Here is a 14,504-nt window from a genome sequence, read left to right as displayed (position 1 = left end):
AACATATTTATATATCTATTTGCTACTTATTTTTTATAGCGTATACCATATTATATTTTCGTACATCCCATTGTGAATATACTAAGAATATAGTGGGTTATTTTGTGGTGTTGAATTTTTTGTACTAAGCATTGTGCCACAACAAAAAGCGGTGACACAATTATATGTATTTAACGGTCCTAACTCTAGTAATTACTAAATACATATGAATATGTTTGCTATTTAATAGATATACATATAACATCTATGATTTTGCTCTCTATGGGTAATTACTGCGCAGTTACTCCTTGCATCTACTTGTTATGTATGATTATATTCCACAAAAACATAGGTGACGTACAACCATTCTCGGAGGACTTAGCTTATGCCTTCACTCTCAGCCGTCTCTACAAGTGCTCCCTCCCTCTCTTGCTCTCTATCAAGCATGTGTGTGTGCGTGTGTTTGTCACACGCATGTGCACACACATATAAACCTATCTAACTAATCGCTACCCACACTAGTGAAACGGTCATCACTTGAACATGCCGATGAGCTACATGCCTCGTTACGGGCAACGGTTCAGTTCAATCTTGTCCTTGGACTGTAACGTTCTAGAGGGAAGCCTCATATATATTTCTAAAATTTCAATTTTATAATTTGGAAGTTTGCTTTACTATTCTTAAGCTGGCCCATATTTTTCTCAAAGCCATACGAGTGGTTTCTACATTTTTGGAAATTGATTAATTTTACATCCCAACAGAGCCGTTGAGAAAATTAACGACAATGTTTTCCTTTGGGTACTACTAATTTATAATTTTAATTAATTAAGCGTTCGTGCATTGTTGTGCGGTTATTCCTTAAATATCTAAAATGTGAAACTTGTAGTGCACTTTTAGTGACTTTTTTAAATACATTATTTTAGCGTCTTTCCTTTGGCTACTACTAAATTTCATATTTCTAATTAATTAAGCGTTCTCGCGTAGTTTTTGATTATTCTTTTAATATCTTAAAGATGAAACTTAAATTGCATGCCCTCCCTTGCGAAATCAGCGGACCTCCATTAGTTATTGTTTGATTCTTTAATACATTATTTTAGAAAAATTTCTATGCCTTTTCTAAAAATATTTTCAGAAACACTATGTGAATCACATGCAAATTTGGGAGTATATATGTAAGTTTGATTTATAAACATGATTGTCATAGTATACACATATATGCGTTCTGGTAGTGTGTTCTGTGATTTTTGGTTGAGAAAATTAGTTCACATATCTAGATGTACGTCCAACACACTTAGGCATATATTTGACATAGCTGTGTCACACATGGATGTGTAGTACGTTGACAGAAAAAAAAAACTGTATTTTTCTAGGTGATCTTACTTTCCATGTTAGCTAGTGTGACACGCATGGACCCTTGGGCCGATCCAATCTCCATTGTAACACTAGTTGAGTGCCCGTGCGTTGCCACGGGCCGCCAACGCTGATCCAACCTTGCTAGTCATCTCACTGTTATCGACGAAACCACAATAAGCCCTCTTGTGGCCCTAACAACCCCTCCTGCTTAAAGCACTCATCCCACAAAATAGTATGATACCTTCTTCCCTATACAATGTATAGCTAAACCAAATAAATGCGACTCAAACTTGCATTCCAGATATACCTATTTATCATCATGGCTTAAAAAAAAAGTATCCCCATGTTCTTACTCAAATTTCATATAGCTTGAGGGATATTGGTCACCAAGAGAAAAATGTGCTCATTGTACCACAAAACAATAAATTTAGGCGTAGAGATCTTGAGTTATAGGCATAGTTATAAAAATGTCTTGTACTCCACAAGGATGTGTCCTGCAGAAGAACAAAAATCAAGAAGTTATGTGTTGTATGGTGATTATTACTACATTGCGACAAAAATATCAAATCACCAAACCACTATACATAGTGAACTTTCGGAAGCTTGACATATTAGAATTAAATCAAATTATATCAACTATAATAATGCAATAGATATATTTGCCCTGATGCTTCCTTGGTAGTCTTGCTCAAAGACAAATTTCTCTCTATAATCTACCAACATAGCCTGATAGACAAGCAAGAAGCAAGTGAGAAAACATTAAAAAAAGAGAACACATTATCCCCATCAAAGGAAGCATCATTGCATCTGCATAACCAAATAAGCAACCTATCAAGCAGGCACATTTGATATGTCCATCTTCAATCTATGTTTTCTTCCAACTAAATAGCTGCTATGACAAACTCATATTTCTTGGCATTTTCTGAGCAGCACATATATCCTTCATGGTCATTTTGATATACGTGATGTGTATATAATAAGACAAATGCTTAGTCCCTACTCTGTACTTAGTAGCAGTGCAGATTACTGCCACCCATTGTTGACACCAAACGAACTGTAAAATCATTTGATGGAAACCTCACTGCCTCGAGGCTTGCAGAATCACTGGAGGAACTCCACCTATTGAGTAAGAAAAAGACATAAATAAACGTACAAAAAATTGCTTACTGTGAAAATTTACTATTGTTCATGAGAAAGGGTGAAAAGCAACATCATACAGAAGCTTGGTCAACGAAAATTTGATCCTACTCACAACAAGGAAAAATAACTTCTGATTCATCCCTGTTCTTCAGAACCCTCCCCATGCTGCCGCTCCCACCCCGCCATGCGACATCATCATCATCGCGCAAAGGCTCTTCACCAGCCTCTACAACAACACCCCATGGCAATGGCCATCGGCGTGCTTGTGCTCCTTGCACTGCTTGCCGTGCCCGCCTTCCTTGCTACACACCATGCCACCATGGTGGCTGATAGCGGCGCATGAGTGTGTGTTGTGGGAGATTGTGAGGAATAGGTTGTCCTTTAACTTAGGAATAGGGGGTTGGGAAAGCAGAGATGTGCATACGTGTGGACGTTTTTTGCGCCTGTCGGTTTTCTACCACGAGTTTTTTGGGTGCATCAACATTGACATAACTATCGAGCTTTCTTGAATGTTTTCTCTCTAGCCTTTGAGAGAAAAAGTACGGTTAGGAAAAGCTAGTACGAGCCTTGAAATCACACATCAATTCCTAACTAAGGCATGAAAAGCTAACCATTAAATCCTATGGTACATGCAACTCATTATTTATTGATTGTAAAGATGGTCCTCCGGTCATTCTTACAGTTGTGCATTATAAAAAATGATCTCACATAGATGGAACTTGCCTTGAACAGTAGCCAAGTTTATAAGTTGGGTAGATACCAAAACCAAAATATTGAAGCCAGGCACACCAGAAAAGATGCACTTTCATTCCCAAGCTGGTCGATGATAGTAAAATTGAACATTGGTTGTTACACTAATGATACTATCAATGTAGAACACATGTTCAATATCTTAAATGACGAGGAGGGCCATTCTTACTTTTGTTTGGCCAGCTTCAGCAATTTCCTCCCAATCTCCCACTTTCTCCTTACTATCCGTCGTATTTCCCCCTCAGTTGACACCTAACAATAACGTGCATGCAAAAAAGAAAGAGCAGAGGGGAGTGGACAGGAACTGAAAGGAGAGGAAGGAGGGAGGGCAGAACATACCTCGCTAGACCTGACAGGGTGGCCAGTGAAGTGCCGGAGCAGTGGAGTCCTGATCCTATCTAATCGGTGTTCATAGCCGAGCCACTATCCACCTCATATGGTGACGACATCACATGCCCTTAAAAAAATTGAAGAAGATCATAGAGAACACAAATCAAAAGTTTCTGTCAGTTGTTGTTGCCTTCGTTACTGTTTTCACTAATGCCTTGAATTCTACACCACAAGGATTTACTCCAACTTCTTCCTGTAACCAGTGGCGGAGCCACCGCCCACCGACCCTGGGCAGTTGCCCGGGCTCGCTGGCTGCACGGTAGTAGCGATCGACAAAATTATAATGGGCCAAACCTGTTTGCTAGCTTGTTTTACGTGGGCAAAAAAATATTTGGGCCTTCTTTTCTCACCGGCTCTTAGGAACTGCCAAGATACATGCTCCTAATGATAATGAGTACGATATTTGGTTTTCGGAGAATATGGACAAAACAATTCTCAATTATGGGCGAGCCATAATTGTTTTTGTGAATTGAATAGAAGAATTATAGTTTGTTGTTTGATACCTTTAAGCAACCGCTGTAGGTCTTGCTAAGAAATGCTGCCAGCATGGGTCGATGTGTTGACTTACAGTTCAGTGGGGCGGATTTGTAAGAGAATTACATTTAATTTGAAGAGGAGGAATTATCCATTCATAACACATAGCAGTTTTGCTATGATGGAAGAAAAATCAAACTTTCAGTAATTGTCAGGTTTTAGTCTGAGTTCTTTGAAATCCTACTTGAATCGTGGCAAGCACTCATTTGGCTTTCTCTTCTTCCATCGTACCAAAACCCGTGTTTGGCAGGAATGCAAAAGGTTTTTCTTTCAAATTAATTTACCTATGATACTTTGTCTTTCTGGAATAATACACTATTGTGTGATTAAGGTAATGTGTTCTATGCTTGTATATGAATATATATGTGTATTTGTGTGACATATCAATTTTATCAATGTGCTAATTATGACATGTGAGATTGCGAGATTTGTGGGAGGGGGTCTGTGTCACGGACACACAACGTACCATTCTATGTAAGATAGCCACTAGAGAGAGCGACCCAGGGTGGAGATGTTCCCTTGAATCAACAGTGTTCCAGTTACTCGGCGTGTCCTCCTGGCGATTGTGCAAAATATTAGAGAAGTGATTCAAGGACCTCATGTTGTGCATCTAGATGGAGGTGACCCTAGATGAGAGGTTGCAGATGTGGTTATGTCTGATTCCGGCCACCATACCCACATTGGGTGAGGTCACTATAAGGGGAAACCCTAGTAGTAGCGCGGGGTAATGGGCCAGCAGTAGCATGGGGGCCCGTGCTATTGCTATTGCACTAAAGCTAATTGTTAGTAGTAGCGCTGGCCTCATCCCGTGCTACTACTAGTTGTGCTAACAGTAGCGTGGGGTTGCGCCCGCGCTACTGCTAAATAGAAGTGACACCGTGTGTTTCCCCGTGCCTCTACCCTTCGTGTGTATTTCATTTCAACACTTGTGGAAGAAACATGGATTAGATTAAAGTTGATGGCTCCAAGTGACCAAGCTGTATTAGTAGGAAGATATGATGTTGGGACGACACACAAGTGTTGAGTGAAGGCAATGCCTATCAATTCCTTCATAGGTATTGCCTTCAATCAATACTTGTGTGCCATCCCAACATCATATCGTCCTACTAATTTAACTTGGTCACTTGGATCCATCCACTTTAATCTAATCTGTATTTCTTCCACCCAATGATATAAGTTGACTTCCGGTCTGTCGAGTCTCCCTTGAAAAACTCGCATCTCTGGTGGTGTATATGGTCGGCACTCCCTCTCTGACATTGCGACCGTCAGTGATGGTCGCTACTCTCCTCTTTCCTGAGTATATTACACCAAAATGTCTAGCACACGGGAAAGAAGGAGAAGCGACACCCATGACAACGGTTGGGATTCTTCCTCACTGATATGTCGAACGCATATGGTGGACAATTCATCTCCGATATTTTGATCATCGGTGATGGTCGCACCCCCCTTCCCTCATGCATTACCAAGGTCTATCACGAGGTGAAGAGGAGGAAGCGATCCCACGACAACAGTCGGGATTCTTCCTCTCTGATATTTCGATCGTAAATGGTGGTGTATATGGTTCACACCCCCTCACGATATTTCGACCGTCAGTGATGGTCGCATCCCCCTCTTCCCTCTAGCATTACCAAGGTCTATCACGAGGAGAAGTGGAGAAATGGATGCGCCACAACAACAGTCGGGATCCTTCCTTCAAGAACAGACTGAAAGTCACACAAGGAGCCCAGAAAGACTGAAAGTCAACCCTAAGCATAAGTCAATTAACATTACATATATCAAGTAATGACATAAAAAATGGCCTATGTTTTTCCAAAATGTTGTTTAATTCATGTTCCAGCAAATCCTTGGTGCTCGATATGTCCTACTTTCTAGCACATGTCATGCCCAAATTCATGTAAAATTTTGGCACGACCGCTGCTAAAATAGGCAATATCGAGCGCGTGAAATTTGCAGGAACGGAAATGAATCAACATTCTGGCAAAACATAGGCCACTCAGAGGTCCCCTGCAAACAAGAAAACCAAGAAACAAGCTTTGCATTTTCATCATCGACATTCGAAACACTTTGTCATCGACATCAATGACATGGGGACTAGCACTTCTGTTTTAATAGAAAGAAGAAATACATAAAGTCCTCAACATCTGGACACTTTCGTTTGTGCATGTTCATCATCGGCATTCACAACACATCATCATCGACATCAACGACATAGGGATTTGGCTTGTCTCACCTCAAGGTCGAAGGGGGTCGATGATGGAGATGAGGCAGTGGCAAATAATTGATTTCTGCAAAAAAAAGAAATATTATCATGTTGATTTTAGGATAGAAACATTATCATGCACATAGCATAAATGGGCATGTCATGAAAGTTCACATGATGTAGTTCAAAACTCATGTAGAAATTCACTTTTCTACCTACAACATCATCAAAGTGTCCAATACCTTTTTCTACCAACTAAAATTTTAACTAAAGCTATAATAAATTTTAACTCTGTCTAAATTTTTACTTATTTAGTTAACTAGAAACTATCAACTAAACCCTAGAAGCTATCCTAAATGAAAGTTTTATATATAACCGAGAAACTGTTAACTTTGTCTAAAGTTTTAATAATTCAACCATACTAAATCAAAGTGTTATATATCAAATAAACTATCAACTAAATCAAAGTGTCACACATCAACAAAAACTGTTAACTAAATCAAAGTGCCATATATCAACAAGAAATTATCAACTAAACTATACTAAATCAAAATGTAGTACGCAGGAGGGGCGGCGGCTGGAGGAGGGACGATGAGGGAGGAGGGGTGGCGGATGGATGAGACAGGGAGGCGGGGCAACGATTGGAGGAGGGAGGAGGGAGGAGGGAGGTGGAGGAGGAGGAGGGACGCATACGGAGGCCGGGGATGGCAGCAATGCGGTGACGGCGACGATGACGAGAGGAGGAACGGTCGCGATGGTGAGAGAGGGAGCGAGAGAGTGAGGAGAGGGAGAGTGAGGAATGGGTGGCCAAGAGAGGATAAGGGTGGCTTAGCAGCAGAGCGGGGCATGGGCCCATGCTATGGCTAAGTGCAGGATCGTGGGGTCAGCATACCCGCATTGCTACTAAGTAGGGCCCACCCGTTGGACCCGTGTAACCGTTGTTGCTATCAATTTAGGTTTAGCGCAGGTTTTATGCCCGACGCTGCTACCATGGCTAGACCCGGGGGGTACCGTAGGGGACATCTTAGTAGTAGTGTAGGTATGTTGACCCCACACTGTTGCTAAACTTTACCTACAGCACAACGTCTTACCTACTCTACTTATAAATAGCAGTAGTATGACCCATCTACCCTGCTCCACTGTTAGGTGTCTGCCTATAGGATTTTTCCTAGTAGTGGTAGTTAAATGGGTCTTCTAGAGGTTGGATCTCTGATACCGAACCAGGTCGTGCGTTGTTCAGTGTTCTTTCGGTCCGCACGTTTGACTTGCATGAAATGTGATGCATGTAATATAATTTTGAGATATGGATGCATCTTTGAATGTTGATACAATAGTTTATATGTGTGCAAAACAATGTAATTATCAAGTGAAAACTGCTTCCATGGCCTAAAAACGCTTCGACTGTACTCCCATTTTTGTTTCATGGGTGATCTTACAAATGGGGGGTGCCGCGGACCGCTCGCTAATAGATAGGCACTACACAAATGGTCGGTGACGGAAGCTGCCTGCAAGTGATGTGTTCAAACCCCTTTTGCTTTGAATTTGCCTTTATCACTAAACATTCTATTTAACCGTCACTCGGTGTTGTTTATTCACAGATGACCCTTTCATTTACCATCAGTCTGTGTTGACCATCAGTATGTGTTGCTCTTTACGTGGGTCGTCATAATCCATGTGAATCCTCGTCCCCATTCAAAACCATCACATTGTTGTCGTCGTGCCCCTCTACGTTTAGTATTCACTATCTTCTACCGTGTGTCATCGTTCCTCGCCCTGCCGTTGGCCTCCCTTCTTTACCTTGCCTCCCCTTCCTCTTACCAATGGCAACGGTGCCCGCTTCGCACCCCCGCGGCCGCACTATCCCGGTACAGCCGATGTAGCGTCCTCGAGTGGTGCATTCTCTCCCTCCGCCACCTGGACCATCGCACGACATCGTCTAGGTCTGGCTTTTTGTCATACGATCCATACTATGATGGAATGCTAGGATTCCAGTGCCATTGTGTGCAGTCATAGACCCGACTATTCTGGTGGTAACGGTGTCAGGGGTGCTCTTCCCGGCAGCCTAGTCTCGAGCACCTTTCTGCATGACCGTAGATCCGAAATGTACTACCCTGTTCTTTGGACGTGGTGACGGTCATGGTGATGAGACCTATTCATTTTAGTAACATTTCAATTAAGCTATGCAGGTTAAGGATGATTCAGTCATAAATGTGGTATGAGCTTTATAATAATTTTGTTGCTTTGAATGTATTTTTTCTATAAAACACCAACTGCAATTCTGCAATGCATCTACTTTTGTTGCTACAAATGTTACAGGTGCTACATGTGGCAATGTGGATATGAAAATGTTATAAAATATAATATATTAGGCATGCTTCTATGTGTGTAACTATAAATATGTTATGCATCCTTGTAGGTTTCAATTTTATCTTTCGTATTGCCCTCTAATCTTGTCTATAAATATCAAGAACTAATTTTCCTTGTCATCTTATCTGAACAGGTACTACCCACTACTTGTGATATCTAACTTTTTTGATAATAAAGTAATGCACATTTGATCAAGCCTAGTACCCAATGAATGAGTTAATAAAAACCCTGATTGCAGAGAAATATAAGCACATAAATGAGGGATCAATATTTGAGGTGTTCGAGCCTCATTCGACCCAATTAAGTCTAGGGGGACATATTCCCCATTATTGTAGAAACATAGTAAAAGTTGTACCAACAAATAAAAAACACTTTACAAAAGCTTGGCCAAATATTTCTTGTCACTTCCAATTGTGTGTTCCATATTTTATTTCATGGTTTCATCTAACAACCGTTTCTTCGTTACCTTGTCCCATGTTTGATTTCCTTTTTATTAGACCTGGCCATTTTTTGTTTTCACCACCTATTCTTCTTTCTTAATTATGTCTTCCTCAGTTTTCCTCGCTACTTTGGGTGGTCTCCCTCTTGGACGCTTGATTGTTCTGGAGGAGTATGCTTCTTTCCCTTTAGCCTTCATGTTTTCCTTCTTGATTTCTTGGTGCTCATTGGGAAGAACTAAGTCTGCAGACGTGTTGACATCCTCATCTATAACAAATAAAATAGACGTTAGTAGGAAGGAAATATAAATGCGATCCTTAGACTAGCTACATATAATTTTTCGAAGGAATCACAATGATTTTATTATTGTTTTTACCTCTTTTGGCAAAAAGTACAAGCAATGTATATTACAGGCGGAGAGGCAGTATTATAGATATCATAATATGGTCGCTAAAGTTTTAAGTATGCAACCAATATGGTTTTCAAGAGATGACATGAAGACTTTACTACTACTCGAAACTAATTACACAATTGCTTGAAAATATACGTGAATGTCCATGTGCAAAAATGCAAAATTGACTGGAAGATCCATGTTTGATTCAGTTGTAAGTCTCCAATTCGTAAACCTCACATAAAGATAATCTATGTATATCATATATTTATTAAGTTATCTAAGTTAGAGTATCTTGAACGGTTTCCATAACTCAATTAAATTGTGTATAAAGACATTGAGCAACTTGAAAAGCTCGAATTTACATATAGTTTATCTAACTAATGGACATCCTCAGATAGAGCAAGAGAAAACAAATCTAATATCGTGCAAATAGAGGAATAGATATAAGTGTACAACCAAATTTATGTTCCCAGAAGATTATGTAGTAGTATGCATGAGTATTTCTTTTCCTTATTGCACACTTGTGTAGTAACATATTTTCTACTAGCACATGCTATTTCCATTTCTCCTCAATAAGACGAGTAAAGTATGTTTGCTAAATTGACTAGATTGGATGGGAGAACCTAAGGAAAACAATATGTGTGAGACATCCAAGTATAAATAAATATAACAGCAGCGACGGCTGGAGGAACTTAAGAATACCTGAATTTTGCTCATGCATATCTATCTTTTTCACTTTTTTTGATCTTCTAGGTCTCGAAGGACTTGCATTTGTTTTATCATTCATCACATTTTTTGTCAGTCTTTTGCGCAAACTCTCATGCTGCAAAAGGAAACCATTGAATAGAAATACTGAGTACCCATAAATATAATTAATTTATTTATAATAACTTTACAAGTTTAGTAACATTAGTGAAACTCCATTTATTTATAAAGATAACAATTCAAATAGTTGAACATGTTTTTCAACTAATAAGGTATGAAATACACAAGATCATAACTACAAACTACATAAGAAACATGTTGTTCAAAAAATTGTACTATTAAGCCATCACATTATGATGTCTCGTTGGCAAGCTATGTTGGGTCTTATAATAAGTGAGAAACCTCTTCAAAGTTTCCTAAGAAAATTGACACGCTTGTGAAAGAAACCAAACAATGCTCATTCCAAGTACGGTCCAACGTATATCTTGACTGGAGGCATTACATTCTTTGTGCAAAAAATGTGTGTCTCATATACATAAATGTAAGTTTAGTTTAGCACGCACTCAAATAATAAAAAATTACGAAAACCTAAGTCTAGTTATTTCAAGAACAATTTGAATGCTAGTTTGTTGTAACATGACACATGCCCAACATATATACTCAATTTTAAGTGTATAACTTTTAATAGCTATACCACTGCATGTTAGTCCAAGAAAAGTGATGTTCTTAGAATGGAATATAACTTTGATAAGAGGCAACGATGTATGGCAATCACTGGTAATCAAAAAATGTTGAAGTTCTCAGTTACCAGATCAGCAGACTTCTCAAAATTGTACAATTCATGTACACTTGTCCTTTGAATAAATGAACGTTTTGTAATGTTTCCTGTTTGAAGGAAGCGAACTACGGACGTCAATGTCCTGAATGCATAACTGCTAACAGGGTCTGTGTAGTACTGCATAATTAATAGTGATTAGGAGTTTGAAAATATTTAAAAAAAGAACAATGGAGAGTTATTATTTTTAATTTATATTTACCGGGTCTTTCCTTGTTCCTTTCAATGTTTTTCGGTACACCATTTCTTTCACCCATCCATCTGGTAGCCCAGATGGGTTGAACTCCACTTCTGCAAGGATCTACAAAACCAGGAAACATATTAGCTTTGGAAAGTCAAATCTTTGTAGACATAAATAATTACTTATGTAGTGATAGCAAGAAATACACATTATCCCGAGAGCTTGTGTCGCATTTTCCATTTGTATCACATTCCGGGATCTTCATTTCGTTAACATACAGTAGAACGTCTTCTTTAGAAAATGCTCGTATTCCCAGTGCCGGGTACACATAAAACTGCAAAATAGAAATAATATGAAATTAAAGTTATTTCTTGAAATGAGTAAATATATCTTTCATATTTTATATAACTCTTTTTTCTGAGACTAATGAAGGTAGCCAACTCTAATTGTAGCTTGGTTTTTTTTTTTGGATAACTCTAATTGTGATAAAACTTGTTTTACACACGTGTGCGAAGTTACCTTAGAGACGCGCGCGCACACACACACACACACACAGAGAGAGAGAGAGAGAGAGAGAGAGAGAGAGAGAGAGAGTACATCTCAAAGCAAATAAACTAATCTGAGAGATATGTCTTTGAAACATGTTCGTATGTAATCCTTGACAGAACTAGGATTTATCATGAAAACTATAATGGTTGTGAGCATTTAAGAATATTAGGAGTTCCTAAAATTTAATTAAACTAATATAAATTATCATATCAACAGTTGGCCACAATTTTAAAATTATATACATATAAGGCCATTCAACACTTGTGTATGTGTTTGGAGCAGTAATATAAAAGAAATCCATGTGACCGTTAACCGCCAGTGAATTAGTGACTTGGAGCAAAAAATAAGTTCATCCTTATATTAGTATCACCTCTGTTTGTTATACTACATGGACAATAGTTTTCTTATTGACAAAAAAATGTCTAGAAAACTTAATACTGGTAAGAAGATGGACATACAATGTACAATTCCCATATTATTAAGTAATGATGTACATTTTAGTTTATGTCCCATGAGGAAAGCTATGTGAACCTTTTGGTGACCCTCTTTATCACCATGCTTATAGACAATTACACATAAGCATTGTTTGAGGTAGGAAACTACCAAAGAGAAGTCGAGAAATGTAGGTGGTACTTTGTATTCCAATTGAGAAAACTCATGAGAACGAATTGGTAATTATGAAAAATGTTTCATGAATGAATGATTACATTGACACTTTCTAGGATGTCATTCATTGTGAATGGAGTGAGTACTTTGAAGAAAATGGTGAAAAGCTACCTTGTACATCTTGTCCATATTTTCTCCGCCCGCTCTGATCTCAAGCAACCACCCTTTTGGAAGCCATTCATGTGACTTCTGCATATCATGATACAAAGACACATGAATCATGGATATGTTATATTATATATATATATATATATATATATATATATATATATATATATATATATATATATATATATATATATATATATATACAACTTCGTTATACTAAGAAATACATACAGGAAGCATCTTATGATCAACACTATCTTTGGCTTCTAAGTAGTGCTCATCCATCTCAGAGAAAAGGTAGTTCAGGACCTCAGACTTCATCCTGAATTTGGCCCCTGACACTGGAGAAATGAAATACTGGAAATAAACAAAAGAATTAAAAAAAATTAGATATCTGCAATAAACAAAACAATACACGAAAAAATATCTATATTTTTTGTTTAGAGAATGAACATGTGTTAAATAAATTTAATATCATCTATGTCTGCATTTATTTGGTTGTATATAACATACCTTATATAGAGTACCATTGTCGCCACGTTGGACCTCCATGATCCAACCATCTGGGAGCCAGTCTGGTGCCTCCACCACAGCATCTTCCATCTTCCCCTTGACATCCTTCAGTAGTTTCACTTCCTCAACATCCGAGACGGAGCCTTCCATTCCTGGAACTGAAAAAATTAATCTTGCCCTTCCCTTTCAACTCCTCACACCACCATAACCACTATAACAACGTGAATTGGCCCATACACTCCCATGGAAACGATATGCAAGTACACACTCCTAGACTCTACATATATATGTTTTTTTTTCTGAAAACTAACTCATTGTAGACATCCTTATGATGAAGCATGAAGGTATATCCCACCCACAAAGCCACAGGGAGAGGCTGAATTTGATCAACCAAATAAGAAGTTGAAACAAACCACCAAGACATGTGTAGTCTTTTTGTGCGCAACTCCGTGGGAATATCGAAATCTCACTAAATACAAATCTCACTAAATCAAATATACAGCAGGTTAATTAATGCAATAGTGTAGGCCCGGATGATTATTAGTCTAGACAATTCCTGTTGGTTTTCCTGGCAAGTAGCAGCGCTCTACCATTGCGATTGTACTAGCAGCGGCTATTGTCTACAGTTTCGAAAGTCAACCTGGCTGCACTGCATCTGAGCAGGGGCCCGGAGGAGACCCAGGCTGGGCTGTGGCGTGGCAGAGCGCTAGGCAGTGGATGGCGAGGAATGTTCGGCCTCACGTCGCGACCCAGGCTGGGCTTTAGGATCGTTGCCGCCTGGATGTCGCACGCGGTGGTGCGGCCATGATCTGGCAAGCCCAGGCACCAGGGCAGTTGGCCGAGGCATGTGGCGCAATGGACGACGATGAGATGACGGGCATGGCAGTGGGATGACAACGTACGGCGGCGCCATGGCCGACGATGAGATGGCGGCGAGGCAAAGGGCATGTACACGCGACATCAGGCAACGATGGGTGACGGGACTCGACAGGTACAGCCAAGAACTGAATCGAGTTCTTAGACACAACCGATCCAACTGACGGAAGAGCAAAATAACAGCGGAAACTCTAATACAAACTTCACCTCCGCGGCACAGATCAGATCAGCAAAGCAAAAATCTATGGGGAGCCACCTAAGACCTCAGCCGTTACCGATCCACTTCGAAAAAATCAACACAGATCACAAAAACAAACGCCGTTCCCCAGATGGGATCCAGGAATCGCGTGTACCATCCACGCGGACTCAGCGCGGCCAAGGCCAAGATCGGCCTAGCGCAGAGCGGACCAAGTACCCACGCGGGCCGGCCCGAAACAAACGAATTTCCATCGCCAAACCCATTTTCGTTCAAGTAAACGATGATTAGCGAGGATACACGGGAGGATTTGGTGGCAAACAAACCTTG

Source organism: Aegilops tauschii, chromosome 7, assembly GCF_002575655.3.
Source record: "Aegilops tauschii subsp. strangulata cultivar AL8/78 chromosome 7, Aet v6.0, whole genome shotgun sequence".
Taxonomy (NCBI): domain Eukaryota; kingdom Viridiplantae; phylum Streptophyta; class Magnoliopsida; order Poales; family Poaceae; genus Aegilops; species Aegilops tauschii.
The sequence above is the reverse complement of the archived record's forward strand: the minus strand, read 5'-3'. Positions refer to the sequence as shown.